Below are 24,576 nucleotides of genomic sequence, written 5' to 3' on the forward strand. Positions count from 1 at the left end.
TCTCTCTGAGCCAGTTACTATGAGAGTAAAGTTTAAGCATCCTGTTACCACCTTTATCCTTCCCTTTCCACAATGATGAAGAGAATTTTCACACCTCTTTGTGTTATATACTTTACCTCATTCTTTTTCTCCCTTCCCTTTTCTCTCAGTGAAATACTCTTTTTCACCTCTTGATTTTTTCCAAATCATATCATATACATACATATTATCATACATGTTGCTTCATATCATCACATTTACATACACATGATATCATTATACATCATCATGTACATTATGTCATCATAATCAGCTTATTCCACTCCCCCTTCTAAGTATATTCCTTCTGTCTGTTCTGCTACTAAGAGTAATGTTTGAGAATTGCAGAGATCCTTTTTCCATGTAGAGATACATAAAATTTGACCTTAATGATGCTTAAATTTTCTCTTTATCATTTACCTTTTTAGACTTCTTTTGGATCTTGTGTTTGGACTTCACATTTTTTGTTTAGCTCTGGATTATTCCTCAGGAATGTCTGGAAATTTTTCTCTTATTAAATGTCTATTTTCCCCCTGAAAAAAATACTCGGTTTTGCTAAATAGGTGACTCTGGGTCTCGACTAGAGCTTTTGCCTTTCTAAATATTACATTCCATGCCTTCCAATAATTTATTTAATTTTTTTAAACCCTTACCTTCCATCTGGGAATCAATACTGTGTATTAGTTACAAGACAGAAGAGTGGTAAGGGCTAGGCAATGAGAGTCAAGTGACTTGCCCAAGATCACACAGCTAGAAAGTGTCTCAGGTCAGATTTGAACCTAGGACCTCCCATCTCTAGGCCTGGTTCTCAATCTACTGAGCTACCCAGCTGCCCGCCCCCCACCCCTTCTGATCCTTAAATGTAGAAGCTGCTAGGTCTTATGTGATCCTGATTGTAGTTCCATGGTATTTGAAATGTTTTTTTCTAGCTGCTTGTGGTATTTTCTCCTTGCCTTAGGGCTCTCGAATTTAGCTATTATATTCCTAGAAGTGGTCATTTGAATATTTCTTTAAGGAGATGATCTGTGAATTCTTTCAATTTCAATTTTATTTTCTTATTTGAGGATATCTAGGCAGTTTTCTTTGATAATTTCTTGTATTATGATTTCCAAGATTTTTTTGTTTGTTTGTTTCATGGCTTTCAGGTAGTACAATAATTCTTAAATTGTCTCCGGAATCTATTTTTCAGGTCACTTGTTTTTCAATAAGCAACTTCATGGAGAGAATTCTAGAATGGGAAAGTAAGGGAAAGACAGTTAACTGAGGCTTAGGGGTCTTTCTCTGGTTTGACCTGGAGAGACAGGCTGTTTTTCTTTAGTGATTGATATTACCCTGAATTACCTATCCTGTTTTGCTGTCTGACTGCTCAACTGCTCTGCTATTGTGCATGTTGTGCTGATTGGTTTTATCTGCAGTTCCTGATGATCCTGAACCATCTGGCATCTGATTGTGAGATCAGACCTGGGTCCTTTTGGATCTAGAACCTTCACTGGGGCCTCAGGCTTACACAGACCCTTTCCTTAATACTAGCTAAGGGTGGGGGTAGTTTTAGTTTAGCCAAGGCCAGAAACTTGGGATTTAGGCAGTTAGGGAGGACTGAGAAAATAACTCTGAACAAATCTCTGTGAAGAGATATTAGATCCTGGGTTATTAGCTATAGGTTATTCAATATTCTTTTACCTTATTCTTTTATTAAACCAGTTGCCATTTTATTTGAGTGATCTGTGTGTGTCATCTTAGACTTGGGCTCTGCTAAGTTTATAGACCTTCCCAAAATCCTGTTAATCTTCTGATATTGGTCCAAAGCTATCCATCTGGTCCCATCCCCAAACAACCCTCCATTATGAATTCTTCCTTGAGTCTAGCCTTAGCTTATTTTCTGAGTTTTTGCCAGTTTTAGTTCTTTGGAAATGGCATGATGGCCTGAGGGCTGGGAGCTCTGAGGGTTTCTTCCCACTGCTAATTTAAATAATCCTTGAGATGCTTAAATACTTTCCCCAGGCTTGGGTGTAATCTGAACTTGATCAGGTCAGGGGATGCTCAAATTTTAGTACCAGGCTTAAGCACACATTTTTGCTCTTACTGTGTACTTGATCCAATCAGGTACATAGTTGATTACTCTGTCCTGGAGCTCTACCCTGGGCACCTGGCAAAATGATCCCAACCCTTCTCCTGGGTCAATCAACTATCCCAAACTGGGATATATGCCCTCACCACAGGCCTAGTCTTGCTGACTATGCTCTTTTAAGTATTTCTTTTCTTGAAAAGTCTCTTTGTTAGTTCTTTCACTCCTGCATTCATTTTGTGGCATTATTTTAATATTGGTTGGAGGGGATTCTTATGGTGACCTTGAGCTTCTCTGCTCTACTCTACCATCTTGTCTCTGTCCCTATAAGTCAGACATAGAGTTTTGTAGAGAAATTTATTAGATAATGATTAACATTGACAACATCATATTTGACACAGAGTAAGTACTATATTGTTCTCCCTCCTCTACTCTCCCCATTCCTGCTTCCCCTTCCCTTCTGTTCCCTTACCATTTCCCTTTGTGTTCTATGATCTTATCCAATAAATTGGCATAGATGCCCTTCTTATTTTGTATTAATAGAACTGTATCATATACATCTGATTATTTCCAGACTCTGTTATGCCATAATTAAAATAATATACTCTAAAAATGTGACTCCCTACAGAAGAGGCTTGATGTAACAAGGTGAATGGAAATCATTTTTATTAGCCTCATACCTAGATACTGGCTCCAGGATTAGACAAGTCTTCATGAAGGATAATTACTTGAAGATCTAAAAGCAACATTGAAAGACATGATTACAATTTGATAGGATTCGAGATTCAAAATCTAAGGAAATTAATCAGCTTATTTTTAAGTTAGTTAACTAGTTTATTACATTTAAATACCCAGTTAACTGCCTCCCTCCATTCCCCTTCTATCTCCTCCATTAAATAGGCATAATTTGACAAAGATATGCACATATATTTAAAACTATGTCTTAATTATTTCTATTGATCAATTCTTTCTCTGGATGTAGACCTATGCAAACCTTCATTCAAACAATATATTTCTATTGCTGTATTTAATGTTATATTAGTTCTGCTCATTTCATTTTCCATGATTTCATGCAGGTCTTTCCATGTTTTTTTCCCCCAAATTAGCCTATTTATCATTTTTATAGCATAATAGTATTCCATCACAATCATATGACACAACATGCTTAGTCATTTCCCCAGTTTATGAATGTGTCTTCAATTTCCAGTTCTTTGCAACCATAAAGAGATATGCTATACATATTTTAGAACATAAACTTTCTTTTCCATTTTCCTTAAACACCTTGGGAAATAAACCTAATAGTGGCATTACTGAATCAAAAGATATACATAGTTTTATAAGTCTTTGAGTAAAATTACAGATTATTCTCCAAAATGGATGGATCAGTTCACAGTTTCACCAACAATGTATTCATTTCCTCTTTTTTTCTACATTTCCTCTAACATTTGTAATTTTGTTATTTTTATCATTTTAGCCAATTTAATATGTATGAAATGATATCTTAGAATTGTTTTGATTTGAATTTCTTTAACCAATAATGAGTTAAAGTATTTCAATAGTTACATATCTTTGATTTTTTTTCACCCCCAAAATTATCTATTCATAGCTTTTGACCACTTATCCATTGGAGAATGTCCCACATTTTTGACAAAGTTCTCTCTATATTTTAGAGATAAGACTTCTATCTTAGAAAATATATAAAAATGTTTCCAACTTATTACTTTTTTAATTGTGGCTACATTAGTTTTATTTGTACAAAAAAATTCAATGTAATGTATTCAAATTTATCCTCTTCACATCTCCCAATCCTTCCTGTCTCTCATTTATTCACAAATTCCTCTCAAATTCATAAATGTGATTAGAAATATGTTCCTTGTTTTTCTAATTTGCTTATGATATTGCTATGCCTAGGTCATGTATCCATTTTGATCTTATCTTGGTAAATGACATGAGATATTTGCTTTACATCAAGTTTTTGCCAGAGTGCTTTCAAGTTTTACAATTTTTAAAATCAAATTTCAAATTCTCATTCACAAAATTTGTACTTTTTTTTTCAAATACAAGGCTACTCTATTTTACAATTTTCATTTTATATCTGTTCTTTTCATGGTCTACTTTTCTCTATCTTAGTCATTACCAGATTGGCTTGATAATCACTACTTTATAATATAGGTTGATATCTGGTACTGCTAGACCACCTTCAAGAGAAGAGAAATTTATACTATTATATAAACAGTGTTACTTGAAAAATATTTCATGGAGAAAAATTTTGTCTTTTGATAAGAATAGCAGATGATTATAGATGAATCCAGAAAGTATTAATATTTTTTCTAACAACAACTACAATAACAAAAGCTAAAGCAAAGCAAAACAATTTTAGACTGCAGGAATATGACTCCTTCTTTGCCATTACAATTATGCTGAGGGTGCTCAAAGACCTTACTTTGGCATCTCTTTAAGAATATGTAAGTATAAAAATGTTGGTCTTCAGTTTCATATTATGTCTGACAACTTTGTGAGTATTTTCAAAACAACCTTATTGAGAATTACCAACATATTCCAATCATATACCTTTTCTTCCTTGTTGTGTCCATCCTTTTTTTTCATTTTTCATATGAATAGAGTAGAGAAATGCAGATGTCTACCTGTTTTTGGTCCAAATTCCTCTTTTTAATGAAGTGAAAACCTATTCAGGAAAAATAAATGATTTAAGACTATCTGACTAGTCATGGCAGAGCATGGACTAGAAACCCAATTTCCTCAGAACCACCCCTTTGTTCTTATCAGATATTCTTCCATATTCTCATTAAGTACCTCTTCTAGGCTCTGGGTTTATAAGATCAATACCTTATCTATTTCCATATTGGCCTGTGATTAGGTTTTGAACAGAAACAAGAAAATTTAAAGTGCAAATGGAGGCAATGGAAGGAAATTTCCTTTTCTATTCATAAATTTAAACAAATAAAAAATTTAAAATCTGAAGAACATGAAGGATAAATGGACATCATAGAGGAAGAAAAAATAATATTTTCTCCTACCTAGGAGATATAGATTCATAGAATACCATTATCCCTCTCATCAAGTAGAATCATTTCTGGCACATACTTGCCTACAAATCCCAACACTGGATTCTAGTTGATTTGAACATAACAGACATATCAGGTCAACTTGGACAAAACCATGCTAAATGTCTCACAGCTGGTTTTCATTTAAATTTTCTTATTCTCAAAGGAGATAGTCAAGATTCTAAAGATGATTTCATACTAACATAAAGGTTTTTTTTTCTTTAAAGTCCCAAACAGAAGTACAGTATTTTAAACATCTCTTTTTTATTAATACTGTAATGGAGGGATTAGGAGAAGGGGTAGTCATGATGGAGAGAGAGATAGAGGAAATGGGGTTCAGAGAGTGAAGAGATCCTTCTTCTCCTCCCTTCCTTCTGAGAGGAGATAGTCAAATCCTGTCTCCTTGAAAGGGTAGTATGTCTCCCCAGAGAATGTTTTCTGGGAGATGGAGGACAGGAGACTAGAGAGGTAATGTGTAAACCTTAAAATTTCTTAGACTTATGAATGTTGGAAATTTCCCCATTGGGAAATTTCATACTTGAAAAATTTCCTACTGATAGTAAGAACTCTATTGGAATGTGAACTCCTTGGAATGGGAGGATCCTTCTCCTCCCTACTTAAGACTACTTTAGGACAGAAACCTTTTGCTAAACAATGGAAAGGGCTTTGACCTATGCTTAAGCATAGAACAGGAAGTTCTTTGAGTCATGATTGATTCTAGAATTGATACAATAGAGATACTTGGAATGACAGAACCAGGTCTTGGAACTTCCAATCTCCACTCTACTCAGAGTAACAGGATTTAGGAAGGGCTGCAGCAAAGATCAAGATTTAATTATTTGAGAATATGACCTTCAACAGACATGTGCAAAGGCCATAGACCTCTGGGCAGTCCTGGGTTAAGCTAGAGCCACCATTGGCACAGGGGAGACATCGACAGTGACTGGTAGATGTGAGAACTGAGAGGAGGAGGAGGTTTTGCTCAGGAAAGGTTTTGCTCTGAAGGAGTCTGAGAGGAGAGAGGTCCTGGAGGGAGAGCTCCTGGAGAGGTCTGAGAGGAGGGCTTGCTCTGAAGGAGGCTGGAGGTGGAGGCCCCTGAAACTGTTTCTCCATTTTGGTCGTGTGAGTGATAGGGACTGATCTCTTTTCTTTGCCTCAGCTATCTAAGAGCTTGGGCCTTTGGCCCAGCCTAAGCAGAGGGGGTATTAAGCCCTATTCCCTTCTCTCCCCTTTCTCTCTCTCTCTCTCTCTCTCTCTCTCTCTCTCTCTCTCTCTCTCTCTCTCTCTCTCTCTCTCTCTCTCTCTCTCTCTCTCTCTCTCTCTCTTTCTACCTCTCTCTCTCTATCTCTAATACCTTTCTTCCTCCTGTTTGTAATTAAAAACTCCATAAAAGGTTGACTGCTGACTTGAGTTTTCATTTAGGAATTACATAGCTGACTTCCTTGGTGACCTTAAATTAATATATATCAGTCTTTTAAAGTGATTTCCATATCACAAATGCCTTAGTGAGATAGCAAGATGTTCCCCTCAGAGGAGCCAAGGGCTCCTGAGGTCCAATCTATCTTTGAGAGGCAATATGAATTCTAATGCCTCTGCTTCCCCCAGGGGCATCAACTGTCAGTCCCTTTCAGGACCTTAGGACTACTCAACTGCCAAGTAAAGATGTCAGTTCCTTGGTTCAGGCAATCTTAAATCACTGGGATCTAGAAGTCAACCCCCTTTCGGGGAGAGGTATAACACTCCTCAAATCTTCAATCTTCTTGACTATGTTTAGAGCAGACCTAAATCTTAAATACCAGGTAATTTATTGGGGTTCAAGTAGGGAAGGAGTAGCAAAGATATCAGGTAGGAAAGTGGGTAAACAAGGAAACCCTACAAATTGTCCCCTCTAGCAGGTTGACCCTCCAAAATTTGGGAAATCCACGGCTTCTCAGCCTTGATCCCTCTTTCTTGCCAACTGCCTTTTAGGCCCTACACTTAAGCTATCTAAAATCTTAAATATAGGCGTCCAGCCACAGATAAGGGAGAGAGCTGTCCACAATCCTTGAAAGGGATTGTGGACAGCTCTCTTCAAAAATCCCAATCTACAATCCCACTGAGGACTTTAGACTGCTGTCACTGAGAGTTTGAGTGGAGGTATTCAGGGGTACAGAAGGGACAGTAGATTTCCAAAGAAACAGGTTTCTTCTCAGCCTAGGAAATCCACCTCCCTCCTCAGGCTCCCAGCTGGAGTGAAGTTGCCTGTTGGATCACTCAAGCTCCTGACTCCTAGAATTTTCAGTTTTTTAATTCTTGCTCCTCCCCCACTCTCTCTTCAGCTAGTTTCTGTCAGGGACTGTTCTCTCCTCGATGTGGACTGTCTCTTCTCTTACCTTATACTACCTTTAAAAAAAGCTATTCATGCAATCAAAAAAAAAAAAAAAGCCCAGAACTTCTAATACAGAGGTTTAGGAATTTAGCATTGCATTTTCCTCCCTAATCTTTACCTAGTAAGTTTTATGAATACAAGAAACTGATAGCAAATTTAAAAATCAATTATCTAAGAATCTGGAATTCATGTGGCCAAGTATTCTTAATGAGTTAATGTTTATGTATCCATATTTATGGTCTGTTTCATTGATGAACATTATGATCTCTTTTTTAAAAATCAAACTTTATTTGTATATGGTAGAGAGAATTTGGATCTATCCAGTAAAAAAAGACATCGTATTAGTATTTTTGCAGTTAATATGCTTCTTTTTGCCCACATAAAAGTTGTGTTTATTTATGATGTTCATCTTACATTACCTTTAAATCATATTACCTTTAAATGGATGATATAATTTCTGCTCTCTGGGCTCTGCCCTTCTAACTCTGATTTAATTACAGTTTTTGGTTTGTGTGTGGGGTGGGGAAAGAACTATTTAAGTATTTTGCTATATTCTCATAAAGAGTACTCTGTGAATGTAGGAATATGCCTTCAGATCATAGCCACATGACCGAAAAAAGGTTGGCAGTCTTGTGTGACTTTGAGAATTTTTTTAGATTAAGTGATAATGGAGATAGATTGATAGATGGACAGTTAGGTGGATATATAGAAAGAAAAAGAGACAGAGAGAATAGATATATCTGTATTTCTTGGTAACTTTCTAGAGTATGAAGATTATGACAATGTAGCAAAATAGGTATAAAACTCCCAATATTTGGGAGAATAAAATAAGAGAAATGGCATATAAGCTAAAGGTTTCATGCAACTATGTCATCATCATCATCATTGTTATTAATAAAGTGGGACCATATTAAGGTCAATGGAAACTTGCAACAGAATTTATACTTTATGAGAATTTTGTACTTCATTTTTAAACTTAGGTGTGATCTAGGACCTTTCAAAAAACTAGTTGAGATGCAATGTTAGTGAATTCAATTAATACTTAGAGGAATACTTTTATCAAGCATAGTGACTAGTAAGGTTCTTTTTTTTTGCTTCTGTTTTAAAGTAAAACTTTTTTACTGTATTATTATTTTACATTTTTATTTATATATATTTTTAAAAACTTTATTTTTAAAGCTATAGCAGTTAGCTTATATAGGACACCAGGAATGGTGAATGACTGAAGAAAGGATAAAACAGTTCTTGAGTGCTTATTCCATGTCTAGCATAAGGAATTTACATTATAATGGAAGAAGAAAATATGTTAAGGGGAATTAGAAAGTGATGGCAGTGCCTTAAGAAGAGAATGTTCTCTAGAAGGTTACTTTTACTTCCATCCAGTTAACATTCTTTTACAGGTATTTTAATTGGTGTTGTAGATATAGATCATATGTACTAGAGTTCGGCTGAATTCCAAAAATACTCATTGAACACCTTCTTGTGTGTAACCCAGGGCAACTAGTTCTAAGTATATTGAGATTGGGACTAATCTCAGAAGAAAAATCTAAAGATTATCCTCTTTTTTGGCTCATTGTTGCCCATTCATAGATTATTCTGGGAAAGTTCTAAATAAGGTCAGTGTTTAGCTTTTTACAGATTTAAGTAAGAAAGTTCCCCAGGTTTTGTATAGGCATTCAGTATAAAAATGAATTATATGAGATATAAAATGGTCTTTATTTAATCTTTTGAAAATTCAAAAAGCTCAAAGGACTTGAAGGAGCCCAGAAACAATGGAGAGCACACACAAAAGGATACAGAATGGCCCATAAGTAGTCAGTACTGTTCTTCTTCTACTCCACTGGATCCTGCTTTCTAAAAGGATACTATGGAGTCCCTGACAGGTTCATAACATGCCTTTTAGTTTGCAATCCCTATTTAAAGGAATTATTTGAGAGTACAATGTCCTTCCTATCAGATCTGCATTATTACAGTAACTGATAGAAATAGTGGAGAACCAAGTTTAGGTCTTTAGGTCTACAATGTCATTACTCTAAGTCCTGTTCCTCTGCCAGCTCTAGGAACCACATAAGTGTACAAGAAGCATGCTATTCAGGAGATTATCCCATTTCTAGAAATAATGTCAGATTCCTGAACTCTCAAACTTGAGCTTCCTTCAGATAGTTCCCAAGGTTTTTGTCACCCAAAGTATCTCTCTTTGGCTAAAAGATTAAACTGCAAGATCACATTGAACTCTAAGAAATTCTTCTCTGACCAGAAAGTTAGAGCTTAGAAATGACGTTGTACAAAACTTTCCTTTTAAGCATATACAGATCAAAAGGCAGCACCTTTCACCCTCAATCCCAAGTACATTTCTATTACCTGTACTCCCATGATCTCATTGGAAGAAATGAGAAAGGGAAAAATCTTCAAAGACATAACAATCATTCAAAATCAAATCAATCAAAAAAGGTTGCTCCCCCAAAGAGCATTCATCCTCACAATAGTCAATCATTCTGATTTTTCTTGGAAGAACTTCTCATTAGTAAAGACCAACCAAGAAAACACTAACTCAAAAACAAGTCCTATATCTACATATAGGACAATTCCAAAAGAAATTAAAAGATGTCTTTTATCGTCAAGGGGCTACTGGGGAGAGGGCTTCTAAAGTCAGAAAGGTAAGACCTCACTATAATCTTTTCATTATTAAATTGGTCAGGGAACTCATTGGTTCAACTCAGTTTATATGAATATAGTAAAGGATGTGGCTTACCAGTGGGAGGTAATCAAAGACTCTTTATAATGCATTTAATTTTTTAAATTTAAAAAAGGGAAAATTCAAATATTTTTCAGAAAACAAAATTTGTTTTAGGTTTAAAAAGTTTTGTGAAAACCAAAATAACAAATAATCTCAGAATCTGGAGGACTTCTTGGTAAACATGGCTGCAGCTTAGACACAGGAATCTACCTCTCCTCAACATCTACCAATATAGACTATCTCAAAAGGACAAAAAAAAATTCATATGAACAAAGGGACTCCACAGTAGGGTACAACATTGAAAATACAGGGGATTTGGGCATTTCCACACTATAAGGGGGTGAAATAGCATCCACCAAAAACAGAACTGATCTATCCTCCCCCACCTACAGAGCCAGTGTACTAGACTCAGAGCCAGCACCCATTAGAATCAGTGAGCAAGCCATGGGCAGCTGACTAAGACCACCAAATGCCTACCCCGGAGAGCAGTTAGACTTGAGACCCCAACAGGTAGAAGAACACAGACCTTGGGCATGGAGATAGCACAGAGAAGGGCTGCAAACAGTAGAAGCTGCAGTCTCAAGAGGTGGCCTCAGGCAAAAACCATGCTAATTAGCTCCATACAAACAGAGAGCCTACCCTCCTCTCTCAGACTTCTGACTGGAAAAGAAAGGAAAAACCAGCATAGTGATAGAAAAAATCAACTTCCCAACACCAAGAAGGTTTTGACCCTGAATTATTTTTTATGGAGGAAAAATTCAGACTGCAGAGGAAAAGCGGAAGAGGACTTTCAAATAAATGCATTCAAACCTTCCAAAAACAATGGAAATTGGCCAGAATTTCTTTAAGAATTTAAATTAGAGCTCATAAAAATGATGGAAGAATACTGGCAAGAAAAGTGAAAAATAGTTCAAAAAGAAAATAACAGTTTAAAAGACAAGGAACTACCAATTGGAGAAAGCAGCCCAGAAATCAAATGAAATGATAAATAAATTAGAGACCAAAATTAAACAGCTAGAAACCATGAAAACAAGGATAGACCAAACCAAAAAGGAAAATCAAAAGATTATGGTGGAAAAACCAGTCCTTAAAGACCAGGACTGGGTAGTTGGAAGCCAATGATCTCGTAAAACAGCAAGAATTAATAAAGCAAAGTCAAAAGATTGGCAAAATAGAAGGAAACATGAAATATCTCACTGAGAACATTGCTGACCAAGAAAACAGGTCAAGAAGAGACAATTTGAGAATCATTGGTCTACCTGAAAACCCAGAAATAAACAGAAACCTTGACATCATACTACAAGAAATTATCCAAGAAAATTGTCCTGATGTTCCTGAGCAAGAGGGCAAAATAGACATTGAAAGAGTTCATAGAACATCCTTTACTCTAAATCCTCAAAAGACAACCCCCAGGAATGAAATTGCCAAATTTTCTAATCTTAAGGAAAAAAAATTAAAAGAAGCAAAAAAGAGACAATTCAGATATCAAGGAGGACCATTCAGGATCACACAAGATCTGGCAGATTCCACACTAAAGGATTGCAAGGCTTGGAATCTGATATTCAGAAAGGCAAGAGAATTTGGTCTTCAACCAAGGATCACCTACCCATCAAAACTGACTATATACTTCCAGGGGAAAGTTTGGGCATTCACTAAAATAGAATATTTCCAATTATTTGTAAAGAAAAGACCAGAACTAAGTAGAAAGTTTGATATCCAAACACAAAGATCAAGAGAAACATGAAAAGGTAAATAATATAGAGGAAAGGGGGAAAATGTTTTTCTTTATTTAAATTTTCTTCTTCAAGGGCTTCAATAAGATCAAATTATTTATATTAATATGGGAAAATGTTATTTGTAACTCTTTAAAATTATATTCACTATTATAGTAATTAGAAGAATCATTCATAGGTAAAGATTGGTGTAATAAGTGGTCTAAGATGATATGCCAAAAAAAAAGAAAGAAAAAGGGGGGATAGAAGATGGCACCAAGAGAAACTTGAAGGAATGAGATAAATAGGATAATCTATATCACACAAAGAGGCACATGGGAAAGGGAGGGGAAGAATACTATTATAAGAAGGAGAGGAAGAGAATGCTAATATAAAAATAAACTTAAACCTTATTCTCAGTGAAATCAATTCTGAGAGGGAAGAGCATCTAGATCCATTGGGGGTATAGAATTCTATTATACCCTACAGGGAAAGTGAGAAAAGAAAAACTAAGGGGTGTGTGTAATGGGGAGTACAAAAAAGGAGGGAAATAGGGGGGTAGGGAACTTAATAGACACTAAAAAATGAGAAGGGAACAAAAAGGGAGGGGGTGGAAAGGGAAGTATAATAAGGGTGGGGATTAGGAGGACTCATTAAAAGCAAACCACTGGTTTAAAAAGATATAGCAAAAGAAGAAAAGGCAGAACTAGGGGAGGTTATCAAAATGTTGGGGAATACAGAGGTGGTTATCATAACTTTGAATGTGAATGGAATGAACTCATTCATAAAACAAAAGCAAATAGCGGAGTGGATTAGAAACCAAAATCCTACCATATGTTGTCTACAAGAAACACACATGAGGCAGGTAGACACTCACAGAATAAAGATGAAAGGCTAGAGCAAGATCTATTGGGCCTCAACTGAGAAAAAGAAGGCAAGAGTCACAATCATGATAGCAGAATCTGCCTGATGGCCCCCACAACAATCTGAAGTCAAGCACAAACTATATATTATAAAAACTTGGAAAAAATTAAAAAAAATCATTCTAGTGAATAAGGAGAAATGGAAAATAAAACACTTAGATGTTTAAATATTTAGAAACATTCACATGTTTACCAGATATTTTGATATGAAGTCGACAGCTCAAAGAATACTCTCTGTTGTAAATCAATAATAATGCTTGAAAGCTGATGTCTAGAGAGAGTGAAGTTCATCCTCAAACTTTGGGAAAATATTAAGATAAAATATATAATAGAGTTAGTTCTGCTAAAATGTGACATGCAGTCCCAACACACTCTTTGCTTTGCAAAATCAAAAAATAATGAATTACAGGAGGAAGAGCACTCAAATTTCTCATCTCAGAGATAGATAAAAATCTAACATAAAATAAATAAGAAATAACTCAAAGAGATGAACAGGGTTTTAGAAAAATAGCTATGATCAATCTTTGGAGAACATTGAATTGGAATTGAAACCTAGGATATACCTTTCCCTCAACTATACATGGTCTCCTCACAAAAAACTGACCATGTTTTGGGAGCATAAAATACCTCACAACAAAATTTAGAAAAATAGAAACATTAAATATACCCTTTAGATGAAAATGCAACAAAATTATGTTGAAAAGAGGACTATTGTAGCACAGATTAAAAATTAATTGAAAACTAAATGATCTGACCTTAAAGACTGAGTAGGCCATTTTTGAAGGGCAGCAAAATCAATAATTTTATTAAAGACAATGACAACAATGAATAAGCATTCCAAAATTTGAAAAAAATGCAGCCAAAGCAGTACTGAAGGGAAAATTGACATCTCTAAAAGCATATATAATTACAAGCGAGAAAGCTAATCAACATATTGGACATGCAACTAAAAAAAAAAAAACTGGAACAAGAAAAATAATTAAAAGCCCCAACTAACTATGATTATGGAAATCCTAAAAATTCAAAGGAGAGATTATCAATGAAAGCTTACATATATATATACATATATATATATATGAGTATGAACCTATTTTATGATAAAAATATAATAGATAAACCATTGGCTAATTTGATTTAAAAACAGAAAGAAGAAAACAAAGGCTAGAAGTTTCAAATTTCCAACTATATTACAAAGCATTATTCATCAAAACAATTATTCTGGCTAAGAAATAGTGGTGATGAGAATACATTAAATTCACAATAAATAGTAGTCAATTACCATTGTAATTTAGTGTTTGATAAGTCCAAGCTTTTGAAGTAAGAGCTCAATGTTTAAAAAAAAGATGCTGGCAAAACTAGAAGGGAGTTTGACAAAAACTAGGCAAAGATCAATATCTTACACTGTATACCAAGATAAGGTCAAAATGGATAAATGATTTATACATAAAAGTTGCCATCACAAATAAATTAGGGCAACATGGGAAAGGGTTCTATAAATAAGGGAATATTTTGTGACAAAATAAGAGATAGGCAAGATTATGGGAGGTAAAATGGATAATTTTGATTATAAAAAATTAAAAGACTTTTTTCCTGTTTAATGTATTATATTTTCTTTCTTAATGAATTATTTTCTTCATAAGTTGTTGGTTTTTTTCCTATCATTTTCTTTTCTAATTTTTCTTCCAAGTTTCTTCTGGTTCTTGTTCTTGTTCTTCTTGTTCTTGTTCTTGTTATTTTTCTTGTTCTTGTTCTTGTTATTCTTTTTGTTGTTCTTGTTGTTCTTGTTCTTGTTCTTGTTCTTCTTGTTCTTGTTCTTGTTCTTGTTCTTGTTCTTCTTCTCTCTTGAAGGGTTTCCTTTTGGGCTTGAAATTATTTCATATTTCCTTTGAGTCTTCAGAAGTTTCATTTTTGTATTACTGCCTCTTCTGAGCCTGTATTTTGGTTATCATTCTTGTTGAGATATTTTTCTAGTCAGTCATTTTCTCTGACTTTTGCTCTTTTGCGGGGTATTTTCTCCCTTGATTTTGTTTATATGCTGACACTTAACCCTGTTACTGGGGTGGAAAATGCTTTTTCTATGTTTTTTTTTAATATCCTGATTACAGGGAATGGTTCCCTGGGGAAAGGAAGGATGAAACCAGATAAGAAATTTAACTAAAATTAAAAAAAGAGGTAGATATTAAAATATTTTAAAAATATATAATAGGGAAATATTGGAATATATTGAAAAGAATTGTACCATAGCCATGCTTAGGCTTCAGGCATCTAATTTTGGTACATGTATGGAAGAAGAATTAGAAAACTTAAAATCTGAAGCAAAGAGACACATACTTCAGAGGATATTATAAGTGCAGTACCAATGGGTACCTGAGATAGCATAGTGATAAGGGAGAAAGTATTTCTGAGAAAGGAATGTTGTGAGAATAGAAGCAAGTGTCTTTCCATGAAGAAACAGTACAGATGTGGACAGCCAGAGACAATGAAGAAATAGAACTGAACAAACAGTTCTGAGCTAAGAGAGTAACAAAGAGGGTAGATTGACAAATGATTCAAAGTTCAACATGTTGCCTATTTAAAGTAGGAAATATGAATTGATTACCTCACTTACTGCCAAGAAAGCCTCATGGAAGTGATGGTATTTTGGGAGTTGCTTAAAAAACGTAATGGAAAAACATGGTGCATTTTTAGGAAATTATTATTTTGCACTTTTAAAAATATTTATTATAATATTCTTTTATTTTAAAATTTTGAGTCCTTGATTCTCTTTCTCCCACCCTTCCCCCACCTACTGAGAAAGCAAAGTGATATCAATTATATATGTGAAATACAAAATATATTTTCCATGTTATCCATATCACAAAAAGGGGGAAAATAAAGCAAGAAAATTATACTTAAATTTCCATTTTTTGGGTTTGTTTCGTTCTACACTTTGTTCACTTCAATTGGATTGTTGGTTCTCTTTCTGGAGATGGATAGCAGTTTTTCATCATGAGTCCTTTGGAACTGTCTTAGATCACTGTATTGAACAAACTAGCCAAGATTTTCCCCACTGCTCTTCATTACAGCATTGCTGTTACTCTGCACAATGATCTTCTAGTTCTTTTTGTTTCCCTTTGTATTGGTTTATATATATCTACCATATTTTTTTCTAAAACAACTTACCTCATCATTTCTTATAGTGCGGTACTACTCCATTAAAATATATGCCACAAGTTTTTCAATCATTTTCCAGTTGATGAACTTCATCTAAATTTCTAGTTATTTTCTAGCTTAAAAGAGCTGTTACAAATATTTTTGCATATGCGGGCCATTTTCCTTTTCCTTTGATCTTTTTGTGGCACAGACCTAGTAGTGGTATTGTTGGGTCAAGAGATACTTTACAGTTTTATAATCCTTTGAATATAGTTCCAGATCACTATCCAGAATGATTGGACCAATTTACAGCTCTACCAACTGATTAAAAGCATTCCTCTACACTGTGGGACCATGACTCAGAACTGCTTGTGGATAATAGAGTTGCCAAACTGGCACCCAGTGCCAGCAAATGTTCCCTTGTAATCCCTTTATGTTTAATTGGCTGACCTCCTTTCTGTCTCTGAGCTGATAACCCTAGAATATTTTCTTGTTGTTGCTGCTGTCATGATCATTCCCAGGTTCCCCACTGGTGTTCTTGCCATGCTCTGGTTCTGAATCCAGACACCACTGTTTTAGACCTCTCTTAAAAACTTCCTGAGTTGTCTTTAGGCTGGATAAAATTTCCTCTCTGATCCATTGTTGACCCTGTTGCTCCAAAATTTGATTTGAGGCTTTATTTTAGAGTCATTTGTAGGGAAATGTTGGGAGAATTCATTTGGGTCCCAGCCTACCAACTACCTCTACCAACTTGGCTTGACCTCCAGGAAATTGTTTTTGAAATTTATAACATTTAATGGTCTTTGAGAGGTAATGACTTGGGATAAGATAAAAAATAACACATTAGAAAATGGGAAGAAATTAGGCATGTTGAGTTATTCTAGGAAGTTTCATGAAATGCATGGAAATGTAGTAATTGATACTTAATAACATTGTATAATTTAGAGCTGAAAAGTACTTTATAGAGCATCTAGTCTAACTGATCTAAATGATTGAAGTAACTGAGATAAAATGATTTACCCAAGGTCTCATAAGTATAAGTGTTAGATTCAATGCATAATCTTAAATTCTGTGATTGGTAACTGATAGTAATGATATTGAAATTCATTAAGGATATTAAGGAAATGAATGGCATGATGGAAGAGATTGATCAAGTAGGTAATTAACTAAATAAGAAAATCAAGCATTTATTGGAAAGGAGGTGTTACTTGAGACAGTGAGTCCAATGAATTGGTGTTATAGAAATATATGTGTAAAAGATAAAGAAAAGCTAATTAGGACAAAAATGTATAAGTGGAAGAGCAGAGAAAAAAGAATAGATTTAGTAGGCATGTGACTTAGCTTATAACTTTTGGAAACAATGATGTATTGGGCAAAGCACAATGGTGAGTTGATAATTATACCAGCATTTTTTTCTATATTGCACTTGCACAGTACCCACTCAAAGCCATAGTGTAACTGACCCCATTGACAGTTTTCTTAAACCAGCTAATCATTGAACCTTCATGTAGAATATGAATGGGCTTTGGAAGCCATTTAACCCAATACTCTTATCTCACTAATGAAAAAATGGTTTTACAATTAGGTTAAGGGATGTATCCAAGGCCATATTGATAATATCAGAAGCAGGATTTGAATCTGGGTGCTCTTACTTCAAAGGAAGTAGACAAAGATTCTCCCATAGGCTACTATATTACTGAATGAGTAGAGGGGGTGACAAGCTAAATATTTATACACACACACACACACACACACACACACACACACACACACACACACACACACATATATATATATATATATATATATATATATATATATATATATATATATATAAAAATTTTAGGAACCATAGAAAACACATGCATTTGAAGCAAATCATTCCTATGACTGAATGGTTGCTTATCACCATTGGTGATGTCATTGGTTAAGTTTACTTTTTCTCCATCAAACTGGTCTTTGTCACTCTGCCTTCCCCTTCATGAATCTCAGTATTGTATAGCATACTGCTGGATTCTTTTGTTGGTGTAGACTACTGTATTGAGTTGCTGAATTGCTCTCTGGTACTGTCTTTTAATGTTTGACTGTACATTTAACTCTCTAGTGTACTGTGTTGGAAGAAACCAACAAGAAGGTTCAACGGCTGAGATGGCGATGCAGCAAAGCACTGTGGAGTGCTTAGGGCATGTTGGAGCACAAAGGACAACATGGCCATCCAATGCAGCTGAGGAAGTCTCCAGGTGTAACGACTTTTTGTGCCAATGGACCCAGGCTTCCAACGCTGAGAGAGTGGGACTGTCTCTGTGCATCGGCTTTTCCACTTGAAGCTTCATGCACAAGTGTCTTTGTGCATAAAAATGCACAAAGACAATTGTCATCCTCGGTTACCGAGAGACTACTACTACGACTACTGTGTTGGTCTCTGCTACCATGTGCTATAGTACAATTGTGCAGTTGCATCTTACTGCAGGAAGAGAGCTAAATATTTTTCAGTTATAGCCCAGGGCATAAGTAGACTAACTGGGATGAAGAAGCCATCAAGAACCATCATAAACCTTCTTGTATAATTTTTTTGTGTGTGTTTAACTGCTTTTCATCTTGATTCCTACTCTCAGTTCCCTATTTGACTTGGAGTTAGAAAATCCCTTTCATTAACCAGACATTATTTCTAAATATCCTAGGGCAGTGATGGCAAAGCTTTTAGAGATAGAGTGTCCAGTCCTGCCTCCACCCCACCCCTAAGACTATGAGTTATGCCCACCACCTCCACCACACACCCCAGTCCTCACCTTACCCTAATTAGGGGAGAGAAGAAGCACACCTATTGGACTTCTGGGCAGAGGGGTGAGTGAAGTGAAGAATGTCCTCAGGTACATTGAGAGGAAGAGGGGAACAGCTCCACCAGAGTCCCACTGGCTTTCTAGTTATGAACCTGGTGGATGACTGCAGGCATGCCCATAAAGGGGACTCTGTGTGCCATTTTTGGCATGTGTACCATAGGTTCATCATCACTGCCCTAGGGATTACATTAATCCTTTCTGTAGTGCCATTAGTTGATATGCAAATCAGCTCAGAACAAGACCACTGAGAGTGGGAAACTCTACCTTGGTTCCTTTGATCTAGATTCCTGTCTTTTGCATGTATCATGTGTGCCTGATAGCAATATAATCACTAGTATCCCTACACAATGCATAATATTTAAGTACTCAAGAAAAGTGGGGTTTGAAGGAATGTCATCGAGGGATGATGTTTCATAGTGTCTTCACCAAGTTTTATTTCAGCTAGTTATAAATGCAGGTATCATTTCCAGTTCCTGGGGATTTGGAGTATAGAGTCTCTGACATCTGGAAAATCCAAGTAAAATTTTTGGTCCTTCTTAAGTACTGGAAAAGAAGTCTGAATTTTTCTTTTTCTTCATGGGGTGTTTCAGCACATTTATTTATTTCCATCCATCTTTTAAAGATATCTCTACATTTCTAGAGTTTTGTGTCATCTGTTGGCTTTCATTATATGAAATTTATAAAATAAATTATATATTTATGCTATTAAAAGATGTAATATATTGACAGTATACATATATTTTATACATTTCTGAGTTTCTAAACTTTTTTGTCCTTTTCTAGCCTTCACATGTTGTCTGTAACATCCATAAAACTCCCCCAAATTGCCGTTTAATTTCTTATGTTGACCCAAGATATATCAAAAATATGATGAAGTTGTGGTATCGTCTTATCTTATTAATATAAGAGGCTGGTCTGAAAAGATAGTGAACTTTCTGAAGTTGTGTGCCTAAGAGAGAACTATGATATTGTGCTCTATGTTGAAAGAGAAATAATGGACCAATAGAATTCTAGATAGATTATAATGGTATCCCTATGGAAAATCAGAGGCAAATTTGATAACTACTACATCAAGGGCTGCCTTGTGACATGATTCTTTGAGAGCCGAGCCAGTAGTCTCTCAGAGGCGAGTGTCCTTCTGTCTAGAGTGTGGTGATTCAATCAGATAAATAATGAGAGGCACTGTATGCTCAATCCATGTCAGGTATCTCACAGTGCCCTTCCATGGCACAAAGGTTGGCTTATTTTATAGGTTGATTGAGTACATACTTTTCTGGCACACAATAATTTCTCAACATACATGTTTCCATAGAACCTAACAACAGATTCAAAGCCTAAGGAGATAGTCAGTGAAACATTTTTGCTACAACAAAGATTGAGATAAATGACATGAGTAGGGTAATCTGGAGGTTAGTACCTCCTGACCTAGAGGTTGACCAGTTAGGACAATCATTGTTACTTTTGGTAACTTTTCACAATCAATCAAAATTACTTAGGAGATGGGTAACAAAATATTCCATAGCTGGATATAGGGTTAGAGGGCAATTTAAGACAGACCAGAATTGGGGTTTTCCTCACTTTCCAAGTTGTATACTTCTTGTGCTTATTTCAGGCACCTGGCAAGGTTACTTGGTTGTTATGTAATAAATCAGTGGAGGGTGTTGTGTAGACGTGGGCTTGAAAGTGATTGATGTTCTTGATTTGCCTGGCTTATAATGGGAGTGAATGTAACTCTGTGGAGAGGGAAAGGAGTGGGGTAATGGGAAATAATCTTTAGGTTTTAATTCTGTGAATGTAATATTTTAGGGTAATAATCTGGGGGGATTAAGGTGGCATACATGTGTGTTAATCCTATAAGGATTTGCTCTCATATTATTTCTCCTGTATTGGGAAGAGAAAAATAATCATAACAATTCCATTAATAGGGGAAATTAGAGGGAGAAATCACAGATAAGGGTGTTCAGTGGATGCCTTATTTTCTGGGGGCTGCTTTGCAGTCTCCATTTCCCCAAACTGTGACTCTTTCAGACAGCAGGGGTGTAATGGCTCTCCACAATGACTGATGAAGTGCCAAGCTGGCGTCAAAAAGATAGATCTTCCTGAATTTAAATCTGGACTCACTTATTAACTATGTGACCCTGGACAAGGCCCTTAGCTCTGATTGCCTCAGTTTCTTCATCAGTAAAATGATCTGGCGATGGAAATAACAATTATGGCAGAGTTTTTGCCAAGAAAATTCTAAATGAATTAGTAAACAACTAAATATGATTAAACAACAACAACATCTAATTGGCCTCAGGCACCCTGCCAAACCATCTTCCTGCCATGTTACTCCTGCCTTCTTCCATATATCTATTCAACCAGAAATCTTGCTTCCTCCTAAGGGCCATGTGATTGGTCAGAGTTCACTGCACTTGGCTGATCATAGTCACCTCATCATGCCATCCTTCTGCCTGACTATGTTTATATATCTTTCCAATCTCCATTCCTAACTATTTCTTTCTCTTAGAACAATGATCAAATCTGTATTAGCATTACTTCTGAGGGAAAAAAGCCCTTATTATCATTGACACTCACTGTTTGTGTGGTTTCCCTCTTCCCTGGCCCCAATCCCTTATTTATATTATCTCTCCATCAAAATGTCAACCCCCCAAGGGCAGGGATAGTTTTCATTATTTTTCCTTTGAAGCTTCAACAGAATGTATAATAAGAGTTGAATAAATAATTACAGAATTGAGATATATAGTGGGAAGATGACTTAAGTAGGAGTTCACAAACTTGAATTTTCATTGAGTTTTGCCATTAATAAGGTGTGTAAATTTGAGTCTCTCATCCACTCTGAGTAACTATTTTCTTTGATATAAAATGATGAACTGCAATAGGTGATTTCTAAGATGCCTTCTAATGTTAATATTCTATGATTCTATAATTCTAAGATCATTCACCATATAGAATCTATTATTGTATGCTCACAGCACTCAGTCAAATGTCTTACAGCAATCAGATGTTCAATTAATGTTTGTTGCTTGATTGATCATAATGGATTAATCACCAGTTTACAGTTTTAAGAGGACCTTCAGAAGTTATCAAGTCAGAAATCTAAAGGTCAGGATACATTGCGGGAAGATGGCTGAAGAGGACATGAAGTTTCCTTGCCCTCATAATAACCCTCACAAACAACCAAAAATAATTCCACAGACTAACAGCCGCAAAAACAGACAGAATTCAGGAGTGAAGCTGAACAGCCAGGGGTGACTATGGAGTAAGGTTCCTGATATCCTTGGTTTCAGTCCCACCACTTCAGGCCCAATGGGCAGAAACAAAGGAAATAGAGTGAAACAACAAGTTAGCCCCTGGGGGCAGGATTGGCACTCTCCACTCATTTACTGAGTTCCAGAACTTCCATCACCAAGGATACCATGGGAATCTGCAGGTAGAGGGTCCTGGGAACAGCTGCATCTGCTGTAGTCTTAGATCTGGAGACTTTGCTGACCCACACCTGAGTCTTAGAGGAGGTGACAGCATGGAGTCTGTAGGCACCAGGACTTCAGGGATGGAGTTCAAATTGTGCTGCTAACTATAAAAATGAAATTATAAAATATATAGTTTGATAAGATAAGTGTTATAGGTTTGAGGACTTGGGCTGTGAAAGGCTTAGAATGAAAGGAGAAGGGGGAGGTGTGAGAGTGAAGGAGTGACAGTTAATCCCTAACTGTTGTGGAGTTAACCAGCATTTTCTCTCTTTTCTCTCACTCTCTGACCATAGCTTAGGTTTGGCTTTGAGGAGAAATGAAGAAAAACCTTGGACTATTTTGGCAGCTTTTCTTTGTCCATTTTTGGAAACAAAGGAAGGAAACCAGTTTCTGTCTGCTATTGTGATAACATTTTGGTTTGAAGAAAATTCACAGAAGATTCTTTGTTTGGATTTTGAATTTCACCTCAGAGCCACACACTCTGTACAGTGAGCCTCTGCCATTTCGCTCACTGTCTTTACTTATTTGGAGACAAACTTTAATATAGAGATACTTGAATTTATATGTAAGGATTTAGTCAGTTTAGTCAGATAGCATTTTGGGGATTTTAGTTATTGATAAGGATATTTTATAGAATAGCTTGGGTGAATTCCTAAGACAAGAAGAATTTTGTTTTGCAATGAAAGGGGAGTGGTTGGAGTATTTAGTTCCCTTAGTTGTTAAGGCACTCTCTGTTTAAAATCTTTATATTTAGCCTATATAATACAAATAGATTACATACATACATACATATGTATGTATAGATATAAAATAGTCTCCAAGGCAGTTTGGGCACTGAGCCCACTGAAGGAAGGTTCACTCTTGGACTTTCCTTCAAGGGGGAGAACTGGGAGACTTTGTGGACACAAGCCAAAGTATCTAGTCAGTCTCCATCCTAATAATACAATTTATAATATTATTATTACTTAACAAAAGAAGGACTTTGGTGGCCTTGGGAATTCAAACTAGACATCTGCTCTATCCTAGGCTGCAGCAGTAAGAGAGGAGCCATGGAGTAGGAATGTGTACCCATGAGTGTGGTAGCTGAAGAACTGGAGCCCATCAGCTATGGCCACTCCCAGAAGAATAGTCTCTCTGGCAGCAGTCAGAGAAGCTAGTAGACTGGTTGCTTGCATTTGAAGTGACAGAACTGTCCATGGATTTGGGAATTTATTTTCCAAGACAAACTCAGGAATTGTATGAACACAACTATGAAACACTTTTCCTACAAATAAAATGAGATCTAAAAAAATTCAAAAAACATTAATTGCTCTTGGGTAGACTGAGTGAATATAATAAAAATGGCAGTCTTCTATAAATTAATTTAGCTATTCAGTGCCATACCTATCAAACTACAAAAAATTATTTTATAGAACTAGAAAAAATAATAAAATTCGTCAATAAGAATAAAAGGTCAAGAAAGGGAACATATGAAAAAAATGTGAAAGATGATGGCCTAGCAGTACCAAATCTTAAACTCTACTATAAATTGGTAATCATCAAAACCATTTAGTACTGGCTAAGAGATGGAAGGGTGGATCAATTGAATAGGCAAGGGGTAAATGACCTCAGCAATCTAATGTTTGATAAACCCAAAGATCCCAGCTTTTGGGATACGATATAACTATTTGACAGAATGTGCTGGGAAAATTGGAAAACAGTAAGGGAAAAATTAGGCTTAGATCAACATCTTACATTCTATACCCATGTTGGTGAACCTTTGACACACATGATGTTCCATTCCCCTTCTCCATGTGTGCCTGAGAACAATTCTCACCATCACCTGCCCCTCTACCCAGCATGAGGCTTCTAGTAGATCTCAGTCTGAGCATACACATTATCCAATCATAGTTTCTGGTGGGACAACAATGGTTTAGAGAGCATAATTATTCACAGAAGTCTCACTTTAATACTTATCATACTATTGAGATAATCTGGCATTCCTAAAGTGTTGTTGCATTGGGAAAAATGTTCCACTGGACATGAGTAAGCTGCAAATATTTGGTTTCGAAAAAAAGTATGGTCCTGACAACAGATTGTATCTGCTGCCCAAGAATCAATTTAGTTAAATATGACTATGGTAATGTATATTAACCAAGAACCAGACAGATTTAGGTAATCAAGTTAAATGCTGATAGGAATATGGAGAAACAGGCCTAATATAACATTGATAGAACAGGTATAGATTTTTTCTTTTTAATAAA

General features: G+C 35.8%; 1 long non-coding RNA gene across 1 annotated transcript; it reads left to right on the plus strand.

Moving 5' to 3' along the window:
* The first annotated feature begins 21,809 nt into the window (after positions 1–21,809).
* On the plus strand, positions 21,810–23,635 carry LOC130455254 (uncharacterized). The gene is made up of 2 exons (XR_008913176.1): positions 21,810–22,293; positions 23,360–23,635. It is a non-coding gene; the product is annotated as an uncharacterized LOC130455254 (long non-coding RNA).
* The last annotated feature ends 941 nt before the right edge of the window (positions 23,636–24,576 follow it).

Source organism: Monodelphis domestica, chromosome 6, assembly GCF_027887165.1.
Source record: "Monodelphis domestica isolate mMonDom1 chromosome 6, mMonDom1.pri, whole genome shotgun sequence".
In the NCBI taxonomy this organism is placed as follows: domain Eukaryota; kingdom Metazoa; phylum Chordata; class Mammalia; order Didelphimorphia; family Didelphidae; genus Monodelphis; species Monodelphis domestica.